Source organism: Scophthalmus maximus, chromosome 10 (assembly GCF_022379125.1).
Source record: "Scophthalmus maximus strain ysfricsl-2021 chromosome 10, ASM2237912v1, whole genome shotgun sequence".
Classification (NCBI taxonomy): domain Eukaryota; kingdom Metazoa; phylum Chordata; class Actinopteri; order Pleuronectiformes; family Scophthalmidae; genus Scophthalmus; species Scophthalmus maximus.
The window spans coordinates 25,030,001-25,039,282 of record NC_061524.1 but is presented as its reverse complement, the minus strand read 5'-3'; positions in this window follow the sequence as shown (position 1 = coordinate 25,039,282).

Here is a 9,282-nt window from a genome sequence, read left to right as displayed (position 1 = left end):
TAGAAAGTGATATCAGATGATTTCAAAATGTATTTCAATTTAATTATGTTGGGTCATAGGTTCAAGCCCTTCAAATTTCATCATCAAGTGAACATGTATTAGAAAGCACCGTTGTTTTGACATGAAATTATACCCATCTTCTGATTTACTAAAACCCTCACTGATACAAGTACAATATTTATGTTTAATATATCTGTAATTATGTGGTTAGTTCAAATCATTAATTATATCCCTCTGCAAGTGGCCTCAAACTGGTTAATTTATCCACTACAGTCATGAGATATGTAAATCTAGAAAAATATCTGTGGAAGTCTGACTCCAATTTGGCCAGAGCACCTCACCTACTGACAAGAATAACCTGAATAGCTATTGAAATAGCAATAAACCAATCGATTTGTTGTGTGAACTGTATGCCAAGGTGACCCAGGGAACTCTGGGTAGACATGCAATCTCTGTTTTCTCTCGGTGATCTCTCAGTGATCTGTCTTTGACTGATATGGGAGAAGAGTTCAGCTGGAAGAAATTATTTAACAATGCAAGGACAATCTTCTCCCTGAATAGGCAGAGAGAAGGCAACCACCTTCCTTTCCGCTTTGACTTCATCCTCATCTTCATCAACTGCCCCAGCTCTTTCTCTGTCTGTGTTTTTGTTTGACCCTGAGCTCGTGGTTTCACGTAGATCTCACCCAAGAGAACACAGTCACAGGTGGATTTGTTTTCAATTCATGGAAAGATGGTTTGAGATGGATTGTTCAAGGAAAGAAAAGAAAAAGAGAGAAAAGAAAGTGATGTAGGGAGCAGAGGAGTAAGTAGAAGTAAGTTATTTGTACATGTCCTGTGGGTCGTCCCTATGCATTCACCGAATTTAAGTGTCTATGTGTCAGTCTGTATTTCAACCACTATGAAACATCTCAATAGATATAATATTGACTAGATCCAATAGATAATAGTGTTCAACATAAATACATAAACTGGTGATAGAGATTGATGTAACTTGACCTGATTCCACACTGCAAACTTCAGTAATGAGACAACTGCTATAACATCATGGAACAACTTACATAATACATTAAAAATAAGCAAGCATCAAGTTTTTGATCCCGCTTTGTAATATTCTTTTCACAAAATAACCCATTATATTGCTATGTTATGTACATCATGATGTAATCATCTGGACTCTATGCTGAAGTTAATGTTTCAATATAAAATGTTCGCAAGCAGCTAATTTGGCCTTGCGATAATGTTAATTGTAGAAAGTTAACATCATGCATATATTCATATATATATGTGTGTGTGTGTGTGTGTGTGTGTGCGTGTGTGTGTGTGTGTGTGTGTGTGTGTGCGCGCGCACATCGCAGCTTGTATCACAGAATGGCAATGTCCATTATTGATGTTGTCATTAAAATATGCACAAGGACAAAACAGGCAATGCAGTGGAGGTTTCTGAGTGCTAAGGCTATATGTAAACATTTGTGTGGGTGTGTGTATGTGTGTGTGTGTGTGTGTCCAGGTGTATTTGGATCCTTTTACTTTAGTTAAAGTAATACCCCTGAATTCAAAATTCTAAAACTTCTGAAGTATTGACATCCAAATTTACTTTTGTATGAAAGTAAATGTCATAAAAGCTTCTGCAGAAAAAAGTGTCCATATTATATTATGGAATGACCAATGATCAATTCTTGTGTTGAGGCATTATTCCTCAAAAACAGCAAATAAAACAAAAGACTCAAAAGTAAGTAATAAAGACAAGACAAGAACATTTTTAAATTAAAATTTTCTTGAGGAGTTATTGATTCATTCTACTGTCAAATCTATAAACTTAATAAAAAAATGTTTAACTCATTATACTGTATCCTTTGTGAGTAAAATCTTGATTTGTAAAGTAACTAGATGTCAGATAAATGCAGGGGAGTACAATGTACAATATTAGAAGTATTACTGTAAGTAGGATTACCTGGATCCCAGGACCATTGCAGAAGATATGAGACATATGATTAACTTTTGTTGGCATACAATTTTACAATACTAGAATTGGATTCATACAATGTTCTCCCAGCAGTAATTGCTAATAATAACTATTATTGATCGTAATCTCAGTTTTAAGTTTTCATTGAAGTATGTGTGTGTGTATATGTGTGTGTGTGTGTGTGTGTGTGTGTGTGTGTGTGTGTCCGCACGCTGTGGTGTTGGCCTAGAGCAGTGTGATTTAACAACAACTGACAGGCAGGTTTGAGGCCTCTCTCTAGAGTCCTTCAGTGTGTGTGTGTGTGTGTGTGTGTGTCCTGCTCTAGTGGTGTGTGCTAATTGGAAGCTCAGTGGGACAGGCAGCAGGTCCTCTGTTGTGCTCATGTGTGCATGCAGGCATCTCTCTTTCTCTCTCTCTCTCTCTTTCTGCCTCTCTCTCTGTCTGTCTCTCTCTCCCCCCTCTCTCTCTAGTCTGGTTAGTCTTTCAACATTTAACATGAGTCCAGCCTCTTCACTTATTCATCCCTCTCCACCTCTTCCTCAGCTACCTCTCGCCTGCACTAACCTAAAACGACAGCTGCGCTGGCCACAGACCTGCAGACCTGCCTGCCTCCCCTGTCTCACTGGACATCAGAAAGACACACACCACCAGGAAGCTATGCAGAGAAGAGAAGATGAGAGAAGAGAAGAGAAGAGAGGAGAGGAGGGGAGAGGAGAGGAGAGCAGAAGAGAACAGATCAGAATAAAGATGAGAAAATGAAACATGATCAGCAGAGTGGAGGAGGTCATCCAATCTCACAGTCAAAACTCAATGAACTGCCATTGTTCACCTATGAGAACCACTTGAGGGCCAGAGGGGGGAAAGGAATTTCAAGAAAGTGAAAAAAAAGTCTTATCTTATTTCTTTGTCAGGAATGTTTGGCTCAAGAAAAGTAATGTCATTTTGAAAACATATCTAACTTTGTATATATGTTTAGATATTCCACCTGATACTGAGCAATTTCACAACAACAGTAACAAGTGAAAACAATGGTTTGCAAATTAAGTACGTGCTTTTTTTTTCTTATTTCCAGGCCACTTAAACAAATTCTTGTGAAATGAAATCAAATAAAGTTACTTCATCAATTTGTATTCATTGCAAATAAGTCAGAAAACAGCCTGCTGCTTCATATTTCACATATTAGGATAACCCTAGTCTGGTCGAGTATGCTGCTCGAACATTTTTTGACAATGTATTGAATTGGATTGATAATTGCTTCTCAGTCTATCTTTGATTGATCTGGAATGCTATGATCTGTGTGACTATGGAGAGAGTGGTCTTGGATGGAGAGGATGGTCCTGAATGTTTCAATTAAAAATTAAATGTCTTAATCTGAAACAATGTCACTCGCTTTTCAGGTGTTGTTTGAAGAAATTGTGTCTTATATTAAGACCTTCTTTCCTGCATATCAATCTTAGATTAAAAGGGGCAATAAGCGATTTTGGAGAAACCTTGTTTCTCTATTTGTTGTTGTTATGATTTTACTGTTCAGGTACTGTTCTGGTTAGGTGTGGGAGACCGATGCACTAGCCACTGGGCCAAAACCGTGTCGACGAGTGATTTTTACAAACTGCACCCGCAGTGTTGTGTGGCATTTTTTTTTTCTCGATTTTACAGAACCTGGGCTGTGCCGAAAACCTGGAATTTTTTACGGTGCACGCACGGAACCAACAGCTAGCGGACTGTGAGGAAATATTGTGTGTGTGTGTGTGTGTGTGTGTGTGTGTGTGGCTGTGTCTGTGTCTGTGTGTGTGTGTGTTTTGTGTTTTGGGGGGTTGAATGCCAGTTACTTTACAACATGTCTGACAGCCAGCATATGATCCTGAGATAGCATGACAGCTGTCTTCACACCCCTCTCACAATACACACATGTGCCTTTATACACCCATAAACATGCACATGCAGAGTGAAGGACAGCTTCATCACCCTGACACAGACCAGCTCCAGCTACCTGCAGGTACCTTGGGTCTGGAAAGAGAGGTGGAAGGGGTAAGGATAAGATAGAGCTCATGCCTACAGGACAGAAAGGAGACAGATACAGAGATGGACAAGACACCAAAGGGCTGGTGGAATGATGAGTGGATGTCAAAGGCCGGGTCAGGTTTCAAGGGAGGAAAAGAGAAAAAGTGGGAGGAAGAAGTAATTTAAGTGGTGAGGGAATGAGAGAGAGATACAAAGAAAAGCAGCAGGAAGAGGACACATTCCATAAAAAGGAAGTATTTGTCAATAAAATTAGCCTTCAGAAGGTGATGATGAGGATGGAGAGCAGAGACTGTTACTTGAACTTAATCGCAAGGCTGCAACACAACAATTTTCCATGTGCACTGTGTTGCCACATAAAACATATCACATCATCGCCTTCAAAACAAAACTGCCTGCTCTCACGGCCTTCATCAGTTTGGCAAAAAAGGACGTAGTTTGACCCTTATTGCCCCAGGCCACTTTTTCACAGGCAATCCCTCCACCAACCCCCCCCCCCCCCCCCCCCCCCCCCTTTGGGGAACCACAGACCCTCTAACTGATTAGTGCCAAGGACTTGTGCGTGTTGGGCTGGGGTGGGGGTGGGGGGTGCTGTAGGATGGAGTTCAGTATCCAGTGTTGAGGGCGCCTTCATCGGAGCGCAATGGAAGACAGTGTCCTCCTCACTGCTCCCTAAGGCGATGAGACATGCCTGACATTCCACACCACATAAATCAAAAGAGAGCGCAGGAATTCATAGATATGTGCTCATACACACACACGTGTGAAGAAGATATGCACATACAATATATTTTGTCAAGTGTTAATGAGACAAAATAGGGAAAAAAGAGAAAAATAACGTGTTAGGAATGAGGCAGATTTCAGATGAATTGATTCTTTTCCCCATTAATTTGCCCTGTTTCATTTTGTTGATGTATGCTTATTATATTCCTGTGTGCCAATTGTAAGACACGGTTGAGAGGGCCTGTGTCTCCTGTTACGAGGACAGCTGTGTTGTTGACATCACTGTTGAGTTACTCATCTATACTTGCTTGTTTGTTTGTGTCTCGCTCGGCTCTTCCTTTCACTCAATCCTCCAGAGTTGGCGCGCTGACAATTTGTGGAATATAAAAATCTAGCGGGTTTAATTTCTGGACAGCTGTGAGTCAACAACAGGAAAAGATGTGAACATGGGCACCTTGGCTGAGAGAGGAGATTGGACCACAGAAAATTCAAAAAATGTATGGGTTTTTATTTTCAACTTTTGTGTTCAAAACTGTGAAAGGAAAATTTCCATAACATTTCAGTCAAAATAAAGCTGCTCTACAGGAAAAAAAACAAATGTTCTCACCTCCCGGATAGAATTCAAACCAGAAACTCTGTCAAAAGCTCCTCTGACTCATGACACACCTGAAATCTCAAAGCAGTTATTCACTGATGCCTCCCATTCACTAGACGGAGTTGTGAAGACACTTATAAGACTTTTATAAAGCTTAAGTCTGACAACCTCTCACATCTAAAGACAATGTGTCATTAGTCACAGAGTTTTTGGTCGCAGTCTAGGATTTTGCAAAAGACTGGGGATCTTGCAGGGTCACTATTTACATGACTGCAACTAGATTCCTTTTTTAGATTGTTTCCTATCATGCTTAGTTTACATGAAGATAAATTGTTGAACAATGGTGAAGAAGCGGCAACTTTTAGCCACAGGTGCTCTAGTGTGTGTAATGTTTTGAACAGAAAAAAAGCCGACAAGAAACCGCGGCGTTCAAGGCTTCACTGGAGTCTCCATGCGATGTTGCCGCGCGCTTTTTTGCTTCCTGTTTGGTTCTAGAAAGAGCTCACCTATTGGTTGTTGAAAATGTTCACGCCACTATCTGCATGAGCATGAGACTTACGATAATATCAAACACGGTTGTGCCATGATCCGCAAGGACATGTTTTTGTGTATTTGATATTTTGGTGCTTTTGATCCCTTGTTTGGTTCCTGTTTTAGTTTGAAGTTGTTCCTTGTGTTGTTCCACTTCCTGTCCTGTATCTAGTTTTTCCTGTGTCTCCTGCCCCTGTGATTGTCTCACCTGTGTTCTATTTGCCCCGCCCACCTGTGTGTATTTAGTCTCCGTGCTTCTCCTTTGTCTGTGTTGGACCGTCTGTTTTCCTTGTTGTCTTCCCCAGTATGTGCCTAGTGTTTTCTCCCAGTCTGTTCCTGAACTTCTGTCCCCGTGATTTTTCCCCTGGCTCCAGTTTTCCAGTTGTTTTCTGTTTCGCTACATGTCGTGGACACCTTTAGTTGGACTTTGGTTTTGTTTTACTTTGAGACTGCGTAAGTTTGGTTTCTTTTCAGTTGATTAAAGACTATTTAAAGTGCACCTCTGCATTTGGGTCCTGCTTCCTGCACCCCGTGACAGGTTGTTGTTTTTCGGAACGTCAAGACTAGAAAAAGACTGACTAAAACAGCTCGGATCACCACCTTAAACCAAACGATCGAGATGAGGGGAGCGCGCTTCAACTCCATCAATACTCTCTTGATTTTATACCGACCTTGGGAATTTGTCTGTGACAGTGAAATCACTTGAAAGTCATTTGGTGTAAGGCGGGCATAAGAAGACTCTGTGAATGTGAGCCACTGCTCCCACAGAAATGTATGTTTCAGGAATTATATACACACAGAAACACATAGTAAATATGCATTGGGGAGCAATTAATTAATTCCAAACCATGAAGCATTTATCTTAATGCTTAACTATCGCCACTAAATGCCTCACCCATCACCCAAATTCTAACCCTAACCATACAACCTAGTCTTGACCTTGAAACTGCCCCTTGAAGCCGAGTCAGAAAGTGAGGACCGGCCAAAATGTCCTCACTTTCCCAAAATGGTCCTCACAAAGATATGTGGCCCCACGTGCGTACACACACACACACACACACACACACCCCGTGCTGTTTTTGAGGGCAGTCTCACCATAGGCCTTTTCCCAAAGCAGAGGTGATGTGTCCTGGTCCACTAATGTCAACATCACAGCCAGGGTCGGAGCGCTGTCAAACACACTAACACACAACCTTTTGCAGCTAACGCTAACAAAGGAAGAGTGTGTGATTATGTGAATGCCCAAAATGCCAAGTGCTCCCCTGTCCCTCCTTACTAAATGAAAGAGTTCCGCTGTTGTGTTGCTTTGCCCTGCCAAAGGTAAACGTTCCGTGTGTCCGATCTGCTCTTTGCAGCTATTCTCCTGATATCCCAATTTGCTTTTAGCTATTATGATAATCTGCCTGTATTTCACTGTTGTTTGTCATGGCTCAGTTGGATGTGACATTGGACAAGAAACATTTACAATAAAACTAAGAGGGCACACACAGAGTGCATTCCTCTGCCAATGCCATACATGCAACTGGAAGGATCCATTTTTATACATTTAAACACGCACACACACACACACACACACACACACACACAGCAAATTAGTTAGAACACACATCGGGCACAGGAGACAGCATGCAGTGAAGGCATTTAGGTGTTGGAGCATGAAGGGTTTTCCCTGCTCATATGAATATAATGATGTGAATATGATTATATCAGCGTCGCTGTGTGAGATTGTGTCTGTATGTCCAGTCGGTTTAGTTGATCTGCTGGGCAGTTCTTCGTGACTCACACCTCAAGAAAGAGAGAGTTAAAGATAGACAGAGGTAACAAGAGACAGATGGGGGTTGATAAACAAGAGAAGATGACGGATAGTGTGTTGTTTTGACTGCATAGAGGGGGACGTGAAGCCGACAGCGAGTTGGCCTACATTTGTGTAGCTTTATATGAGAGGAGAAACACAGAGACAGCCCCGTGTCTATGTAATTATTCATCTCAAAGCGAGACCGAGCGCGTGTGATGTTGTTTGTTTGTGTGTGAGCATATGAGCACATTGAGTTACCTGGACAAACTGTCGAGTAGCTGCATCAAGCTGTAAGCTTATTTAAAAAAAGATAAAGAAAGAAATAAAATACCCCAATACAATATGTTGCAAAGAGTGTGAGAAACTAGTAATCAAGCTAACAGAGAAGTATGAGTTTATAAGGATGCAAGGTTTTAAAGCAATGGACAAAGATTTTAAATAGTAGATAATGGTAATGGTTGTAAATGGTTGTAATAGATTGCAAAAAGTGGTAGAGAATCAATAACTAAAAATGTAAGGAATGAGTGGGAATAAATGCACAGGATAAATGGTTGACATAATAAGCTAAAACTATAAAACACCTGGAAATGTAAGGGGAAAATGGTTAAAACATCCAAATGCAATGGACAAATGGTAGAAATACAGGTACAGGTCATGAACAAATGATTGAAATAAAGCTAAAAGTCAAGAGTCCCTTTTATACAGAGATTCTGCTTAATTGCAGAGAAGACCCCTCATTATTGTTCCTTTGCTTGTTTACACTGAACCACACCAGTCGGCATTTTGCCACCGTGGTGTATGATTTTAAACAGAATGGCACCGATGATGCCAGAGTTGTTCCGACTTTTTTCTGACAGTGGAGGTTGTCGGGGAGCTGGGGGGACGTCTGTGCAAAGAGAGAGAGAGAGAAAGAGGGACAAAATCCGGGTCTGGATGACAATGTTGTCACTCTCTTCTTTTCCAAGATGACATACTTGGTAACATTTTCACTCTCAGACTCTAAAAGTGGTATTCATCTCCAGCAGATTTCCCACAAGACACACACGCCCACATCACACGTTCACACAAACACGTGCACACACAACATATCACGGCACAGTTGTCTCTGGCATTTCAGTGATTTCGAGTGTCATCCCTGGTTGCCACTAGCGTGAAGCTGTGATCTTCACATATGACACCTCAGCTCAACAAGGTCCACACGCGCACGCCCACGCACGCACACACACACACACAAACACACACACACACACACTGGATGTCTCTTCTCTGTCTCCCCTGCTGTCACATTCTCACTCCCTGATTTAGACAGACAGAGACCAATCCTTTGGGACACAGACACACTTCTCTCTTTCACTCCCTCACTCCTTCTTCCATTCCTCCCCTTTTCTTATTCCACTGCTCCCTCTCGTGGGGATGGAGGGAGGCGGGGCCGAAGGTTAGACAGATGGAGGCGGGTGATACGCCGACACACACCAAGTCTCAGGTTTGCTCCTGCGGGAATGCTGTGATGGAGAAGGCGAAAGAGAAGGGGTAGCAGACGGAAAAACATGGAAGTCTCACTTGGCTTTACTCTCCAGCCATGAGAAGACACAGACAGGCCAAACATGTTAATCTTGATATCGTGATATCGTGTAACGTACTCTATAAGCCCAG